Source organism: Cupressus sempervirens, chromosome 9, assembly GCF_028749045.1.
Source record: "Cupressus sempervirens isolate cs-2001-9-10 chromosome 9, ASM2874904v1, whole genome shotgun sequence".
Lineage (NCBI taxonomy): Eukaryota > Viridiplantae > Streptophyta > Pinopsida > Cupressales > Cupressaceae > Cupressus > Cupressus sempervirens.
This window is the reverse complement of record NC_143126.1, coordinates 415,570,280-415,589,856: the sequence shown is the minus strand read 5'-3', so window position 1 is coordinate 415,589,856 and position 19,577 is coordinate 415,570,280.

Here is a 19,577-nt window from a genome sequence, read left to right as displayed (position 1 = left end):
AAATCTAGAAACTTAAACAATGCAAAAAACTACCAAAGATTAGCTCTAAGCACAAAATCTTTTAAAAAAACTTTGAAACTAAACTAGCATGATAACAATGCAAATGAGGGAGATGTAAAATGCTTGAGACAAGGGCTCTATTTATAAGTTTGAGAGATGCCTTAGGGAGGTGACATCTATGTGGCATCCACATAGGTGCCACAAGGGAGGCACATGGACTAAGGGGACAAGTCATGCAAAGGTCAACATAAGCCTTTTGGATGAAAGTAATAGCTCAAGGCTTGCTCACACATTTGTGAGAAACCTTGGAGAAAAGAAATGGGGACAAGTGTGTAAGAGGTGTGAATAAAATAATAAAATAGAAGATTTATTGGATCTTGAGTTTCTTACACATGTGTGAGCAAATACTTAGGGACTAAGATGTATTTAGCAAGGTGTTTAGGATTAGTTAAGTGAGATTAGTCAATGGTAGGCTTAAAAGGATGGGAGTGATGGGTGTAGACTAGGTTTTAGGATGATATTAGGATTAAATTAAATAGGATTTTACTTAATTATAAAATTAAAGAATTTTGATAAAGTGGAGGGAATTAAATAAATTGGAATTTATTTAAAAGGGGATTTATGGAGCACTATGCATTGAATTTAATACATTAGAGGGGATTGGGAAAATGAATCTATTTAATTAAATAAATTTAATTAAATAAGTATGAGAATATTAAAAATATAATTAATTAATTATAATGTCAAAGAAAATATTAAATGAATTAATATAGTGTTCGGGACTGTAATTCCCTGCCAAAGGATCCAAAAGAATTAACCTAAAGTTTTACTAAATTTTCCAAACATTTTTTTAAAGAATAACATACACAACAATCATAAAATAGTGGAAGCAATAACATACCATCATACATAAGAAAATATAGTAGATTACATTCCTTAAGGATCCCAAGACGTTGAATCACATTTAAATTTAAATAATTCTAAGTCTAATAAATAACACATTCACAAAAGAGTACAACTACAAGTCCATTCCACTTAAATAATATACATTTGTTTTGAATGTCACTTGGCAATAAAATTTGGAATGCACAATCTTCAACTATACATGTCATAGGGTATGAAAGGCTGAAAGAATATACATTTATAAAAAATAGATTACATCATCCATGTTGGATGCATGAGACAAACTACAATACAATAAGTGAAATTGTCCATCATAAAGATATAACCATCCATCATAAAACACAAAGATAGAATGAAAGAAAATGCAGACAAGGAACTCCAGCCACGGCATCAACGAACGGATCCCAATGGTAAAAGTAAAGAGAACTACCACCCAACCTCATGGTAACTCAAAAAGGTCCACTCCCATTGTGCTGAGGGGATACTCTCAAATCCCAAGTAGGATATCAATCCCAAAATCAAAAGTAATATCTAAGTCAAGGAAGACCCTAAAAGTAATAACTCAAAGGTTTTAAGATTGTAAGAATTTGGCTTAGGCCAAAATTCATCCAAGAACTAAAGAACTCAACAAAAGCACACAGTAGACCAAAATAGACAGAGTATGATCAAAATGACGATATTCATTCAATAACTGGTTGAGAGTACACTAGGAGTGCCTAAATATAAAGGCCTCAAGAGAACTTCTAGAATGCATAGAAGTCACCATCATGATATGTCATACAACTAGACACATGTCCTCTAGATATGGGTTATCCTCCATTAAGCACAAGATTAAGTACGATGATGTGAGGATAAGCCTACAATGGTGTAGCACACAATTTAGTGGTGTAGACAACATGTGCTAAATGAGGAGTGCAAATAATTGTGTTGTCAACATGACAACTTAGTGAATGATGCAAACTCCTGTGTTGTAGACACCATGTGCATAATTAGAGTTGCATAACTCAATGAGAGTACACAAACTCCTAAGTGTCTCAACTAACATAATAATAAAATAATGCAAAATAATTAAATAATGCATTAACCTAAGTAAACTTAAGTAAGGGTAATAAGTAAATACTTATTTACACCAACAAAGATAAATCAACATGTAGACTTAGAGGCAAACAAAGACATGTAGGGAATCTACTATGTAAGTGGGAAGGTTTCATCACACAAATTAACTTTAGAGTTACTTTGGTAGTCTAACTTGACCCCAGCCCCCTAGTGACTCTATGCAGCACTAGTATCCTTTTGTACTAACAAGGCATACTAGCGATGCATGGTCACAACCAAGCATCCTCTTTACTCCCATCCTAGTCCATACTAGCACTCAAGGCATGGGTAAGGACATACAAAGACTCATATCAGGTTCATTTTACTCTCATTTAGTGTAGTGTTTTCACTTATCAAACAACCTACAATGGGTAACCTTGGTAACCACTTTGGGCCCTAGTCTCCATTGCAAGCCACTTCTTGAAATTACATATAGATAACCTACCCTAAGCTCATAAAAATATAAATCAAAGAATCATATTTTTTCACCTCAATCCTATACAAGTGACTAGAAAGAATCAAACAATAAATAATAGTAACACCTCAGTTCTTTACAAGCAATTGGAAAGCATCCCAAAAATAACTGATCAAAGAATCAAAGGTCAAGACAAATATGTCAGACCATTTCTCACGTTATCACACAAGAACAATGAAAGCAATAACAAACAATAGATCCAAAACTCATCTTAAATCATACTAGACATATTACCATGGTTGAGTTTAAAAGATCAAAAGATCAAATCATCATAATATCACAAACATAGAACTCCCAAACCTCTAGTAGACATCCTAAGACTGGTCAAAACTCTAGTCAACCCAAACCCAAAACATAAGACAACATACAGTTAATAGTGTAGTTCCATCGCTTGGTTTGATTTTGAAAGCATGTAGTTTGAGTTAATAGTAAGGTTTGAATTTTCATTCAATATAAGTTTTTGAACATATGAATTTTATAATTTATGCTTACAATTTAACACATTCTTGTTTTTGAACAATTTGCACAATTTATCCTTAATTTTGTGAAGTTACAATATCCTCATTAAATATCACAAGATCATTTTTAAAAAATGATTATCTATTAAATTATTAAAATAATAAATATCGATTATTAAATAAAATACTCATGATTCTATTAATAATTAATTTATTAAAAAATAAGAAAGTAAATATATTTTAACATTATTAATTGATACTCATCAATAATAATCTGAATTACTAAATTAATAATTATTCATTAAAATTCTTTAATAATTAATATTTATTAATTATTAATTAATTTAATAAATATTAATAAAATTTATTAAAAACAATCACAATTCGGTTAAGGCACTCTCGCTAACCTTTATAGTGTTGGTTACCGCATGCAACAGTGTTTAATACTGCTATTGCAACGATAGTATAGACTGCATTGTGCAGGGTGGGAGGGAAGGATTAAAATGGGCAGGTGGGAAATTGGTGGCCCCGCCTCCTCCAAATATATATATATATATATATATATATATATATATATATATATATATATATATATATATATATATATACACGCATATATATATATACATACACGCATATATATATATACATACATATATATATATGTATGTATATATATATATGTATGTATATATATATATATATGTGTATGTATATATATATATGTATGTATATATATATATGTATGTATGTATGTATATACATACATATATATGTATATGTATATGTATATATGTACTTTTTAATATAAAAACATTTTCAAAAACAAGCCCTTCAAAATTATATATATATATATATATATATATATATATATATGAATAAACATAGTAAACTCAGTCTGATAGGAAAACCTAGATCAACTAGTCGAATTTTCAATCTATAATTGACTGGTTTTCAAAATTAACTCTTATCATATAATAATTAATCAATTCATGGAATAAGGGTTTCCTAATTTTCAATCCTTATATACAAAAAAATTCATGTGAACAATAGTAATTTACAGTGAGAAATTGAAAGATTTATTACAAATGAAATTTGAAACAAATGATTTAACAAGCATGATGAAGATAGGAAATTCAAAGAACCATAATTCACTGGGTAAAATAAAACATGAGGCTCTACCTAGTTCTAATGTTAATACACAATCACCCGAAGATTGTGAGAGAAATCTTTTCTCTCAAAACCTTCTCTCTGAAAAATTCCTTCTCCAAAATTCTCCGTCCCTAGAAAATGAACCTTGAATTTTTTATAAGGAGTTCTCTCCTAAATTTGGGGCACTAATTGTTTGATCACCTAAGGGAACTCCTTGATCACAACCCTTTAGCTATTTATTAACTTTTTCGAATATTCATGCATACTTTATGCAATTTTAAATATTTTAATAATTTAATTTCTCTTTCACTCTTTAACTTATTTTCAAAGCATTTTTTGATAAAATATTTATTAAGTAATAATACTACTTAGCATTTATTTAAAACAGATCTCCTAAATATATTATTATTAAATTAAATAAATATTATGCTCTAAAATTATACTATAAAATTATTGTTAAATTTAATTATTTTATTTAACTAAATTTCAATTAATTAAATATTGAAAGAATCTTAATACTTTTCTATGAAATTAAATCATTAATTAATCTTTTAATTTGACTTAATTAACATAAAAATCACCAAAGACCTACAAGACAAAATATGAAAACCCATCATAAAATACCAAATACAAGATCAAACTTAAAGGTTATAATCACAAATTTATGTCATACGATGCGTTCGAAAGGGTAATTATCTCAGATACTTGTCCTAATTTTCTAAGACAATTGATTTAAAGGTTAGGATTTGGACTCAAGAATTTATCTGCCCTCTCTAACCATTGAGATGTTGTGATAGAGTATGCTCATGCTAGTAATCTAGGGAAGTCGATACCAGATACTTCATATCTATATAAAATCTATGTATGTAGAAACACATATATTCTAAACTAAATAGGCAATGGCAGGAAGTGGTGCATCATGTAGATCCCGACTAGCAGGTGACTACAAGTCCCTTCCTTAAACATATTAGAAATGTCATACATAAAGAAAACATACATGCACAACATACACATGTAGTATTGGGTAAGTATACATAAGAAAACATGTATAATAATCCATCTATTTAACATCAACAAATAACTAAAACCACTGTAGTAATCATCATCAAGGTATAATCATGCATACATGAAGTAATTAGTACCAAGTAGTCTCATCATAAAATCAATTGAATATGAAACAATATCTAATAATCTAAAAGATAATAATACTAATCATCCAGCATAAATTGGCCTAAAAGAGTTTGACAATAATAATAAAATGTAAACTAGGGGCAGGCACTATAGTGATGATTTTAAGCATCTACAATGGTAAAGAAATAGTGTACAACGTCCAATAATAATTAGGAGTAGGTTGTAGATTTTGAGTCAAAATGAGGTTTTCTATGGGTATGTGCAGGATCATGGTCAACCAAACTATGGCCTTAAGTGGCAGTGAAAAACTAGCAAATCAAGGTTATGTCAACTTCACACATAATTTTAAAGTGGTTTTGGACTTTATATCAAAAAGTTGTAAGAAAAAAATCTGCAAGAAATTGAATGTAGTTTCTAAACTACTAGGCTTCATCTAGAGAAAAAATTATTTGACTGGCCAAAATTTTGGATTTTAATGCAGTACTACAAAAATTTCAGTGCGAAAATAAAAAGTAGGTGTATTTCTGACCACCTTAAACAAAATCAAATGATAATATTTTTTAATATAATTATAGATATAAAAAGTAGACTCATGCCCAAATGTGATGTATATTTTTGGATATTTTTGTTCCAAATAAATAATTAAATTAAGAATTTTCTACTATAATTTTTCTAGAATAAAAAGCCTCCCATGTCTAACCACCTTAACTAATTGAAAACTTTACCAATTTAATTTTTTTTCCTTATACTAGGCGAAGTATAGAATGTGACACAACTTTTGGATTTCAAAAATGTCATACCATTTGAAAGTTATAGTTATTTTTCAATCAAAATGTCAATCAATACTTTATAGACATCTTTGTTAAAAATTAACTAAAAAATACTTATCGAACTCATAATTTGACAACAATTATATCAATTGAATCTTGAGAGTGTTATACAAATATTTTCCGTTTCATTGAATTTCAATGAAAATAATATTGTGAAATAGCTACTCGAAGTTTGAATGTCAGTGAAACCTTTCCCAAACATGCTTTTTGAGTTAACCAAAGAAGTTTGGTAAATACCAAGCCTAATTGAGTACCCAAAAAGTGGCAGCCAAATTTTAAAAATTTTAATTTTGGAGGGAAACCAAAATTTGGGTGGTGTGGGCATTATTATTATTAACTATTATTATTATATATGATTATTATTATTATTATAATATTATTATAGATAGTAATATTAATGATTATTATTATTAAAAATAGTATAGTAATATATATATATATATATATATATATATATATATATATATATATATATCTATATATATAATTATTATGATTATTAATATTAAATATAATATAGTAATAAATATGATTATTATTATAACTAAATATAATATAGTAATACATATGATAATAATAATTATTATAAATATAGTAATAATATATATGACTATTATTATTATTAAATTTAATATTATCATGAAATGCATCGAAAGGTGTCATAGGATAACCTATGACCCCTTTCAATGCATTCAAACCAACCAAATTGGTCCCTAGGGGTCCTAGGGCCCCTAGGGACATATGTTGTCAAGAAATCCGTCGAAAGGGGTCATAATTTAACCTATGACCCCTTTTGATGCATTCAAACCAACCAAATGGTTCCCTAGGGGTCCTAGGGCCCCTAGAGACATATATTATCATGAAATGCATTAAAAGGGGTCATAGGTTAACCTATGATCCCTTTCAATGCATTCAAACCAACCAAATGGGTCCCTATGGTCCTAGGGGCCTTAGGGACATATATTATCATAAAATGTGTTGAAAGAGGTCATAGGTTAACCTATGACCCCTTTCAATACATTGGAACCAACCAAATTGATCCCTAGGGGTTCTAGGCCCCTTAGGGACATATGTTATCATGAAATGCATCGAAAGGGGTTATAGGTTAACATATGACCCCTTTCAATGCATTCAAACCAACCAAATGGTTCCATAGGGGTCCTAGGGCCCCTATGAACACATGTCTTCATAAAATTTGATGAAAGGGGTCATTGATTGACCTATGACCCCTATCAATGCATTCGAACCAACTAAATGAGTCCTCAACCCCTAGGGACATATATTGTCATGAAATCCATTGAAAGGTTAACCTATGACCCCTTTCAATGCATTCAAACCAACCAAATGGGTCTTAGGGGTCCTAGGGAACCTAGGAACATATATTGTCATGAAATGCATCAAAAGTTTCAACACATTTGAACCAACCAAATTGATCCCTAGGGGTCCTAAGGCCCCTAGAGACATATGTTGTCATAGGTTAATCTATGACCCTTTTTGACGCATTGGAACCAACCAAATGGGTACCTAGGAGTCCTAGGGCACCTAGGGACATGTGTTCTCATGAAATACATCTAAAGGAGTCATAGATTAACGTATGACCCCTTTCAATGCATTTGAACAAACTAAATCAACATATGTTCTCATGCAAGGGGTCATAGGTTAATGTATGATCCCTTTGATGCATTCAAACAACCACATGTCCTAGGGCTTCTAAGGACATAAATTATCATGAAATGCATTGACCTATGACCCCTTTTGACACATTCAAACCAACCAAATGGGTCCATAGGGGTCCTAGGGCCCCTACGGACATATGTTCTCATGAAATACATTGAAAAAGGTCATAGGTTAACCTATGACCCCTTTCAACATATTCAAACCAACCAAATGGGTCCCTAGGGTTCTTAGGGCCCCTAGGGACATATATTTTCTTGAAATGTGTCGAAAGCGATCATCGGTTAACCTCTGACCTTTTTTGATGAATTCAAAACCAACCAAATTGGTCCCTAGGGGTCTTCGACCCCCTAGAGACATATGTTGTCATGAAATGCATCAAAAGGGGTCATAGGGTAACTTATAACTCCTTTCAACTCATTCAAACCAACCAAATAGGTCCTTAGGGGTCTTAAGGACATTTATTGTCATGAAATGTATCAAAAGGGGTCATAAGTTAACCTACGACGCCTTTCAATACATTAGAACCAACCAAATGGTTCCCTAGGGACATATGTTGCCATGACATGCATCAAAATAGGTCATAGGTTAATGTATGACCCCTTTCAATGTATTCACACTAACCAAATGGGTCCCTAGCGGTCCTAGTGCCCCTAGGGACATATGTTGTTATGAAATGTGTTGAAAGTGGTCATAGGTTAACCTATGACCCCTTTTGACATATTCAAAATAACCAAATAGGTCCATAGGGGTCCTAGGGCCCCTAGGGAAATATGTTGTCATTAAATGTGTTGAAAGGGGTCATAGGTTAATCTATGAACCCTTTCAACACATTCAAATCAACCAAATTGGTCCCTATGGTTTGGTCCCTATTGGTCCTAAGGCCCCTAGGGACATATGTTGTTATGACATGTGGCAAAAGAGATCATAGGTTAATGCATGACCCTTTTAGTCACATTTGAACCAACCAAATGGGTCCCTAGGGACATATGTTGTCATTAAATGTGATGAAAGGGGTCATAGGTCCTTTTAATGCATTCAAAATAACCAAATAGGTCCCTAGGTGTCCTAAGTTTCCTAAGGACATATGTTGTTATGAAATGCATTGAAAGGAGGTCATAGGTTAGCCTATGACCCCTTTTAACACATTAAAACCAACCAAATAGGTCCTTAGGAATCCTAGGTCCCATAGAGACATTTGTTGTCAAGAAATGCATTAAAAAGAATCTTAGATTAACCTATGACCCCTTTCGACACATTGGAACCAACTAAATGGGTCCCTAGGGGTCTTAAGGTCCTAGGGACATATTTTGTCATGAAATGCATTGAAAGGAGTCATATTTTAACCTATAACTCCTTTCGACTCATTTGAACCAACCAAATTAGTCCCCAGGGGTTTTAGGGCCCTAGGCACATATGTTGTCATCAAATGCATTGAAAGGGGTCATAGGTTAATGTATGACCCCTTTCAATGCATTTGAACCAACCAAATAGGTTCTTAGGGACATATGTTGTCATGAAATGCTTCGAAAGGGGTCATAGCTTAACATATAACCCCTTGTTAGGCATTCAAACCAACCAAATGGGTCCCTACGAGTCCTAGGGCCCCTAGGGATGTATGTTATGAAATGCATCAAAAGGGTTGATAAGTTAACCTATGACCCCTTTCGATGCATTTGAACCAACCAAATGGGTCCCTAGGGGTCCTAGGGCCCCTAGTGACATATGTTTTCATGAAATGCATTGAAAGGGGTAATAGATTAACATTTCCCTAGGACCCATAAGAACCCATTTTTTTGGTTTGAATAGATCGAAAGGGGTCATAGGTTGCCCCTAGGGACATATGTTGTTAATAAATGCATTGAAAGAGGTCATAGGTTAATGTATGACCCCTTTTGATGCATTTGAACCAAGAAAATGAGTCCTTAGAGGTCCTAGGGCCCCTTGGGACATATGTTGTCATGAAATGCATCAAAAGGGGTCATAGGTTAACCTATGATCACTTTTGACGCGTTTGAACCAACCAAATTGGTCCCTAAGGGTCCTAGGGCCCCTAGGGACATATTTTGTCATAAAATGCATCAAAAGAGGTCATAGGTTACTTTTGACTCATTTCAAAAGGGTCATAGGTTAACTTATGACCCCTTTTGATGCATTTTAATGGGGTCACAGTTTAACCTATGACCTCTTTTGATGCATTCAAACCAACCAAATAGTCCTTAGGAGTCATAAGGACATATGTTATCATTAATGTGTCAAAAGGGGTCATAGGTTAATGTATGACCCCTTTCAACACATTCAAACCAACCAAATAGGTCCCTAGGGGTCCTAGGGCATCTAGGAACATATGTTGTCATGAAATGCATTGAAAGGGGTCATATGTGAATGTATGATGAAATGTATGATCCCTTTCAATAAATTCAAACCAACCAAATAGGTCACTAGGGGTCCTAGGGCCCCCTAAGGACATGTTGTCATGAAATGCATCGAAAGGGGTCAAAGATTAACGTATGACCCCTTTCGATGCATTCAAAATAACCAAATAGGTCCCTAGAGACATGTTTTCATCAAATGCATCAAAAGGGGTCATAGGTTATCCTATGACCCCTTTCAACGCATTCAAAACTACCAAATGTAATAATATCCTATTAAATAAGGTAATAATAATCACATATATATTAATATATTATATTTATAGGTCATAATAATAATAATAACAATAATAACGTAATCATATAATAGTAATAATCATATATAATATCCTATTAAATATAATAATAATAATCATATATATTAATATATTATATTTATAGGTCATAATAATAATAATCATAATAATAATATATTACTATATTATATTGAATAATAATAATAACAATAATAATATAAATAATAATAGTAAAAATCATAATATTAATAATATTAATAATAATAATAATCATAACAACAATGATAACATTTGTAAAAATTTGTTCATATTACCCACACTTTCCAAATGTTAACTTCCCTCCGAAATTTGGGTGTCCATTTTGAGTACCCAATATCATATCGGGTATCCGAATTGGGATCATATATCCGATATGAGATCAGGTACCTAAAATACTGGCATACTTTTTTCAAAATATTCTCTATCACTACAGACTGACAATCATGCTTTTTGGGGGCCATTTCCACAAATTTGGAGAAAAAATGATTTCTTAGGGCCCATACGATCAAAAAGGGTTCTATAATGTATGATTAGGTGTTTAATATTGTTTTCTAAATGGGGAGCAGTAGTTGTCAAAAACACAAAAGTTGTCGAATGAAGACATTGCAATATACAAGGAAAGGGACAAGATAAATCACCAAAGAAAGAGACAAGGTATGTTAAATGTGAGTCAAGTTGATGATATATTGATTGAAGGTTAAATCATAGAGTTAGATAACGAATCTGCATAGTTGGGAAATTAAAATGTACCAATTGATAATGATAATGTCAGGATTGAAAATTTAGAGAATGAAATTTTACCAGTTCATAATGAAAATTGCATGATTGACCATGTCAAAAATGAAAATGCATAGGAATGTTACAATCGCTTAATTATAATGGACATGAAGGTACTAGAACACTAAAATGGATAACTAAAATTGATAAAATGATTATTACCAATTTGGCAGAGAAAAAATCACAAAGAACCATTTGGTTATGGTGTCAAGACTATATAAGATTTTTTTTTACAACAAGATAGTGGTGGAGCAATGTCAAATTTTTATACACTTATTAAACCTGCTAAAGATGAGGCCTATGCTTTCCAAATTGAAGATTCATGTAAATAAAAGATTGGAAACAAATGCCATTATTGTGAATAATCTTTTCAGTGCTCTCAATAGCATGAGAACAATTAGTAGGGAGAAGGATAAGAGAGTTGCTTGAAGGGTTATTATAACCTCTTTTGTAAGTCATGATTTGAAAAAGGGTAGATATATGAGGCAAATTTGTATTGACTTGAACCTAAATTGTACTAATTTGAGAAGAGGACTTAGTAGATGAGAGAAAATTTATTATTGTATTCAAAATGAAATATGGGCTTTTGGTGGGAGACTTCTACATTTTGATAAGAAGCTATCTGATAATGGGAAGGAAGAAATTATGCAATTTTGGCACTCTAGCTCAAGAGTATCACCTAATTCTAAAGACATGTTAAAGTTGAGAATCGACATTAGAGACTGCATGCCAGATCCTAAACATTATTTGGAGGTAAGTCAAACTATGTTATTTAAAGAATTTAGAGAGAGTCATCCAAGATTGCATATATCACAAAGGGCTTCTGAATCTTTGAATCCATTTTATTGTGTGCCACTTAAAATTTGAAATACATGTTGTTGCAAATATCATGTTGACTTTTCTATGCACCATGAACTATTTCACTCATCCATTCTACTTTGCATAGTAAATAAATGTTGGAGAATTATGGTGCAAGTGGGATTCTAAAATCCTCAAGAGACTTGCTAGATCAATTTTTCTATCATAGAGTTGATGGTTGATTCTTTTATAGAAATGCTTGCTTAAATGAGAAGTGTTTAGTGTAAGGAAACTCAGGTGTGGAAATAGCTTCCTACACTAATCTCTTAAGAGAAGTATGGTGCAAATCCTATTAAAATATTTTACAGTTATAGATTCAATATCATGTAAACAAAAATATTTCAGCCAAGCAAGCATAAAGAAAATAGATAGAGAAAGAAACACATAACACAAAGATTTTCTGGTGGGGAAAAACCTTTTGGTCAAACAACCCCACACCTCCAAAACCTACACAATGTATTATCTTCAATACAAGGTTACAATACACTTGCAATGCAAGTTCAATAGCGTCAATAGAAGACTCCAATAGCAACTCACAGTACCAACAATAAACTTTTTTGCATCCACCTCTTTGCAACCCTAAAAATTCTTATAAAATGTGCTTCACTTTTAGGGCTACTCCCAAAAGTAACCATATTAGGGTTTTACCATTCTTTGAGAAAATAAGAATCTCAAAATTTTTTTTGGTGTGATGCCCCGAACCCCACTATTGGGGTAGAGTGTACAGTACTCAAATTTATCAGTTCTCACATGTGTTCACCTATCATTGAATCTTCCTGACATAGCTCTTACGTGTCATAGGAATCCGTCATAACCGTTTTAGCTATGATCTCCTTATACACAATTCAAGATGCCAACACATCAACATTATTTGCAAGAAATACATTTTACAAAACAAATAATAAGCATAGGAATTATCCAAGGTTGAGACACCTTATTCCTACCACTTAGAATGTGGTGGCTTATCCAAGTTTGACACATATTTCCATGAGGGGTGCAAACAAGATATTGGGAAGACAATAGTTTTAAAAAATGGTTTATGAGATGGTGAAATTCACATTGAAGAGAGTGGGGGTGAGGGCTCTAGATGTGAATTGGTTGCAAAAGAAATTAGTGTGGCTAGTTTTATTTTAGATTTCACGATAAATCATTTCTCCAAGTATGCAAGACATAGTCATGGGTCTCAGTGGTTGGATCAACAATTTAGAATGTGTAAGGACACTTTTCCCATTGGCACTAATATATCAATTGTTGACTTTTTTGAGAACTATAAATTGAAGCCTCAAAATGAGACACAATCTCAATAGTACAGCTCCATTCATATTGCTATTTTTGTCCACATAACATATAAACATGCCCCTGATAGTGTAGAATATAATCAAAAAATTATTAGAGAGTACCATTTTTATATGAGTGATAATAGATCTCACTCTCACTAGTTTGTGCAAAATTGTTTTGAGAATTATTTTGATTTCTTATAGGAGCATGACAATGCTATGGATAAATACATCATTTTGTCAAATAATTGCATAGGTTAATTTAAGAATGCTTGCATATTTTATTAGTTGTATAGGATGCACCTAGAGAGGGCGGTGCCTCATATTTGAAATTTTTTTGAGTCTACCCATGGGAAAGGGGAGCATGATGGAGCAGGGGCATGTGTGAAGAGAGCTCTAGTTAAGGAGCAATTGAAGATTTTAGAATCAGAGCTTCTTGATGCTCATAGCATTGTTGATTATGTAGTTCAGCATTATCATAGGGGGGAACTCTTGATTTAGTAGTATGCAAGTTCTTTTGGTTGGTTGAGGAAGGGTCCATAGGTGATAGATCAAATTGTGCTATAGTGAGAGACTCATAAAAAATGCATTCATTTTGGAGCTCTGATTCTAGTACATGGACCATTTGGACATGACAGCTAGCTTGCTTTTGTCCTAATTTTTTTAAAAGTGATTGGGATCACTGTGAGTTGAGTGAGAGGGTGGACACATCGGCTCCACATTATCTTACTCCATTGTGTATCATACCCTCTATCAGAAATGATGACATAGAAAGTTCACTTGAGCATAACCATCTATCAAATCTTCTTTAGCTAGGACATGTCTTTGCATTGGTTGCACCATATGGGAATGATGATAAATCATATTATTAGTTAGCATGTTTTATAAGAGGTAAACAAAAGCTTGCACAACTAATCCCAAATGATGATGGATTCACATATCCTACTAGTTTAGTGGTTGTTGCTAGAACATGGTTGTGGACATACATGCTTAGAAGGAATGGAATTCTTGCATTCAAAGATGATTAAAAGCACAAAAAAATTCTCATATATTTGCATCTTATTATAGCAACAAATGTGAAATTGTTGAAGCATCAAGGAAGACCAAAATTAAAAAAACTTTTTAATATTACTAATATTGATCATGAAGCTCTATTGGAGACCCTAAAATAGAAAGAGGACCCTAATGGAATGCTTGACTAGGTATATTTACTTCTTATGTTATTTTGTTCATAATGATTTCGTGAATTGATGATTATCTTGTTTAATACAATAAGTTACTATAAGAATTTTTCTTTACGATAAAATCACCCAAGATTAAGGAACACAAACACAAGCACAATAGTAGACCAACAAGGTATGATCAAAATAACAATATCCACAATTGATTTATTACTATTCAATGTTTTATATGTATGCATACACACTAGGAGTACCTGTATATAAAGGCCTATAAGATGCATCTAGAATGTCTCTAGAAGGTGCTAGGAGATAAGATAAGCATGACAACTAAGAACACATCTTATCCTTCATTGTAGATGAGAGGATAAGTATGACAAGGTGTATCTCAAGTGGAGATGTTGTGCTTAATTAGTGTGCTAACTCATGTGTTGTAGACATCATCTACATAAAAAGAGGTGTGAACTCCTATGTTGTCAACATGAAAACTCTCAAGAGTATGCAAACTCCTAGGTGACTAACTAATATAAATTAAAATAATGCATTAACCTAAGTAAACTTAAGTAAAGTTTAAATAGTAAATACTTATTTACACCAACACCCCCCCTTAAGTGAAACTTAGGGTGAATGCACTTAAGCTCACAAAAGCTAGGATGAAATGCATAATGGGTCTTGGCTAATAGGCCATGTTGCCCATGTACAAAATGATGAGATGCAGTTTCTCATAAAGTAGAGAAAGAGGGAAAACCTCATTGGAAAAACCTTCCCTAAAAAATAGAGATGAAAAAGATGTATGGATGGATGGAGTAATCAAGTCCCCCCCCCGACTATTATGACATACATCAAGTATTTACAAAAGAGAAAAATATGAGAAGGAGAAAACCCCTTGAGAGGAAAAAGTACCCCCCATAAAAGAGAAGAAGAAGAAGACAAGGTAGTCCCCCCCCCCAAATGTAGTGTGTCAATTAGTGAGAAATGCTCCAATGTAGAAGTTGATCCAGGACTATTGAATAATGTTCCTCCCCTTTGGAAGAAATAATGGCAGAGGTACAGGTGAGATGCTTTCTCTATGTGTAGAAAGAATCTTGATGATGAAAGATATCTCTAAAACCTAATCTGCTATCCCTATGTTGATAGTGATGGTGGCTCCTTCCAATACTACTAAGAAGAAGTGCATATCTAGCAAGGATGTATTGAGAACATGTGCCAAAGAATAAAATGTCTCCTCAAATGATAAAGAGACCCCCTGCAACTACTATACATAAGTATCCACAATCACATCAACCTATAAAGACTAATCATGTAGAGAATGGACATGAGGGTCAGAGTGAGCCCTTGCAACAATTGTAGAAGGATCTTCCTCATCAAAGAGAAGTGGCATATCATCAAAGAAGTCTCCCAAATCTGCTATGTGTTACTCCACAAATAGACTTAAAATATCTATCAAGAAGTCACCACTTGAGGCTAGAATTGGAAGACAAAGTGTACCCTATTGTAGTAAAGTACATGAACTGATCACTGTGGAAATAGATAAAGAATTCACCTCAAAGAGCATACGAATATCATCTGAAGATGTCTCCCACATCTTCCATGTGAGACTCCACAAACAAATTGACAATGTCTAGAAGGAAGTCTTTGCATGAAGATAAAGTAGGAAGACATGAAGGTTTTTGCTACACTTAATCTGAAGCATCTATGGCTGAAATAGGATCAGTAGCAACAACAAGATCATCTGGAGGTGTGATCTCATCGAGAGGTAAAAGTTCTTTTGGGAATGGAGGAATGTGTGGATCTCCATACAATGCCCAAAGATGAATCCAAAAATCATATGGATCGGTTGATTTTATGTCTTCAAGTGAATCCATAACCTCCATATCCATAAATAGAAAGAGAGTACGACAAATGAGGGAAAAAGTATCACCATCATATAAAAGTCCTTTTGCATATGGAAGTGCATTGTGCTAATATATGTGATAACCAATTAAATCCATTGTTGATAGTTTTCTAGTGTCAAGATAATTAAATCTTCCTCTTCCATGATGTACTAATCAATATAACCCCCATAATGCAAAACAAATTAAAAACCCCCCAAATGTATGATTTGGTGCTTTACAGGTAGTGCCTGTACAAGAGGCCACTTGTCAAAATGTACAAGGTGGACTTTTGATTTTTCTGGTTACAGCTACCTTTGGACGCCTAAAATATATCACTAAGCATTGTAGCTCAAATGTACAACAATGTTGAAAAGAAATACAATGCAAAAAAGGCTCTAATGTTGAAAGTTTTATTTCTATCCACACAACCTTATAATTTGAATGCATATATGGAAAGTAGATGAAAAATAATGTACTTACAAAAAAATAGAACTTGAAAAGAAGTCCAAATGAACTTGTATAGAGCATTTCAAGTTGTGAAATGTAGGATTAGATAGGTACATTCACCAAAAGATGTAATTTATGAAAAATTTGTGCACCAAAACTAGAAAAGAATAGGACCAATGAAGAGTTTAGAAAATTCTACCCAAAATTAAAAAAATTGCACCTGATATAGAGTCTGGATGACTAAGTTATGGCCTCCCAAAGTTGGACTATCAAATCAAAACTAAATCTGGAGAGGGGTCTAGGAAGCAAACTATGAGGTTAAATTTGATGGTCAATTAGTCATTGCAATAGTTCAAAAGTGCCTAGGAATAACAGTTAGATGACTATCAATTTTGATACCACAATATGATGATGTCAACAAAAAAAAGGCCACATGGATGATGTGTCAAATGATGTCAGTGTATGGTTCACTAACTAGGCATATCCATACTATATGAACAATATGGAAAAAGCACACATAGCAAATTATAGTCCACATGGAAAGGGTATAGTCTGTGGACTGGCTAATGTGTCTAGGAGCTGTGTCGTACGCTATGGCAGTTGGTGATTGGAGCCACATGGCACAGGGTTATACAACATGGCCAAGGCTAAAATCTTTATTTCCACATGGTAGAGTCTACTCTACTAAAGCTGATTGTACACATTTGTCATTGCCAAAAAAATTCATGCATTTCAAGAAATTTTGTGGGGCATGTTAATGGGAGCAAGTTGGAGAAGTAGGGCTGGTTGATGATGGATAAGAGAGTTTGAACAAAATGGCTCTCTTGCCAGCAGGAGATAAAAGGTCTAGCAATGGCTTTTTATGGGGCCAATGGGATGGAGTTTTAATCCCACATCAATAGTGGGGGTGTAGTTTGCACCATTTAAAATAAAAGGCTTGCCAATGTAAAACAAATCGGTCGTGGCTATGGCTATTATTGGGATTCGGTCACGTTTAATGGCGTATTAGCCACTAGTGGATTAAGTGACTAAAACTTGAAGGAAGACCACTAGTGTGTTAGCTAGAGAGTTGTGTGGCTGGATTATGTAGACCTAGCTAGAATATTAGAGGTTTCATCACACTATAATAAATACCTACCAAAATACCTACAAAGGCTAGGGTTTCAGTGCCTGGTTCTTGCAAAAAAAATCTCTGCAAGACCAAATAGGCCGAAAATAATTTTGAAATTTTTTTCTAAAATACCAATTTGAAAATGAAATTTGCAGATCTAAAGAATCATTATATTGAGGTTGCAAATTGGGCCTTCGAGTGCGAGTTTGTCAAAAAAAATTTCCTCAAAATCAACTTTGTTCTAGGGTAGGAAAATTTATAGCCAATTTTCACCAAATCAACCTTTCAAACACAATGGTGAGGTCTATTCTATCTCTAGATGCTCCCAATGATTGTGATACTCTAGATTTGGGCTGAGGTGATGAAGCAAGAAGATGTTCTTGAATGACTATGTGAAGAGAAATTCTCCAAGAGCTCTGATACCATGTAAGAATTTTCCTTAGAGATAAATCACCCAAGATCAAGGAACTCAAACAAAAGCACAACAATAGACCAAAAAGGTATGATTAGAATGACAATATCCACAATTGATTTATTGCTATTTGTATGTATGCATACACATTATAAGTGCTTGTATATAAAGGCCTCTAAGATGCATCTAGAATGTTTGTAGAAGGTGATAGGAGATATGATAATTATGAAAACTAAGCGCACATCTTATCCTTCATTGTAGATAAGAGGATAAGCATGAAAGTGTATCTTACGTGGAGATGTTGTAGACACCATGTGCTTAATTAGTGTGCTAACTCCTGTGTTGTCAACATGACAACTCACAAGAGTATGCATTCTCCTAGGTGACTAACTAATATACAATAAAATAATACATTAACCTAAGTAATTTTAAGTAAAGTGTAAATAGTAAATACTTATTTACACCAATAGTTACTAGTATTTTTTATGATATTGGAATGTAGGTACATCGTGAAGAGTAGCCATGCACAAAGATAAAAAACTAAATAAGGAGAAAAATGAAGAAAAGTCTATTCTATTTTTTACACTACAATTTTTTACACTATAGGACAGTCATGAGGGCTATTAATAAAATGTTCTATACTCTAGGATATTCATGCTAAGGACTAAAATAACCTATCTCATTTTTGAGAGATCACATTCTATTTAGATTTAGCACAACAATCTCGCTTGATGCTAAAACTCACACTGTGCCTCAGTTCATAGGTGCATCACTACATAACTTTGAAACTACCAATATTTAAATCATCAGTGCCATTAACTTTAGATGGGTGGATGAACCCTAATGACACCCTTTTTTTGACTGCAAAGAGCCTCCATCATTTGTAGCCACCCCATACTGAAGAGTCCCCAAGGTGCCTTAAGTACATTTTGAGGTTGATCTTCTAAGGGTTGTAACTCAGAGATCATGAGGGATATTAATGAAATGTTAAATGCCAAATGACAATCATTCCAAGGCCTCAAACAACCTGTCTCACAAAACTCGTAATGTGCCTCAGTTCATAGGTGCATCATAGTATAACTTTGATACCACTAATCTTGCAATTGAATCATCAGTGCCATTAGCTCTAGATGGGTGGGTGAAACATAATGACACCCTTTTTTTGATTGTGGAGAGCCTCCATCATCTGTAGCCACTCTGTACTGAAGTCTTCAAGGA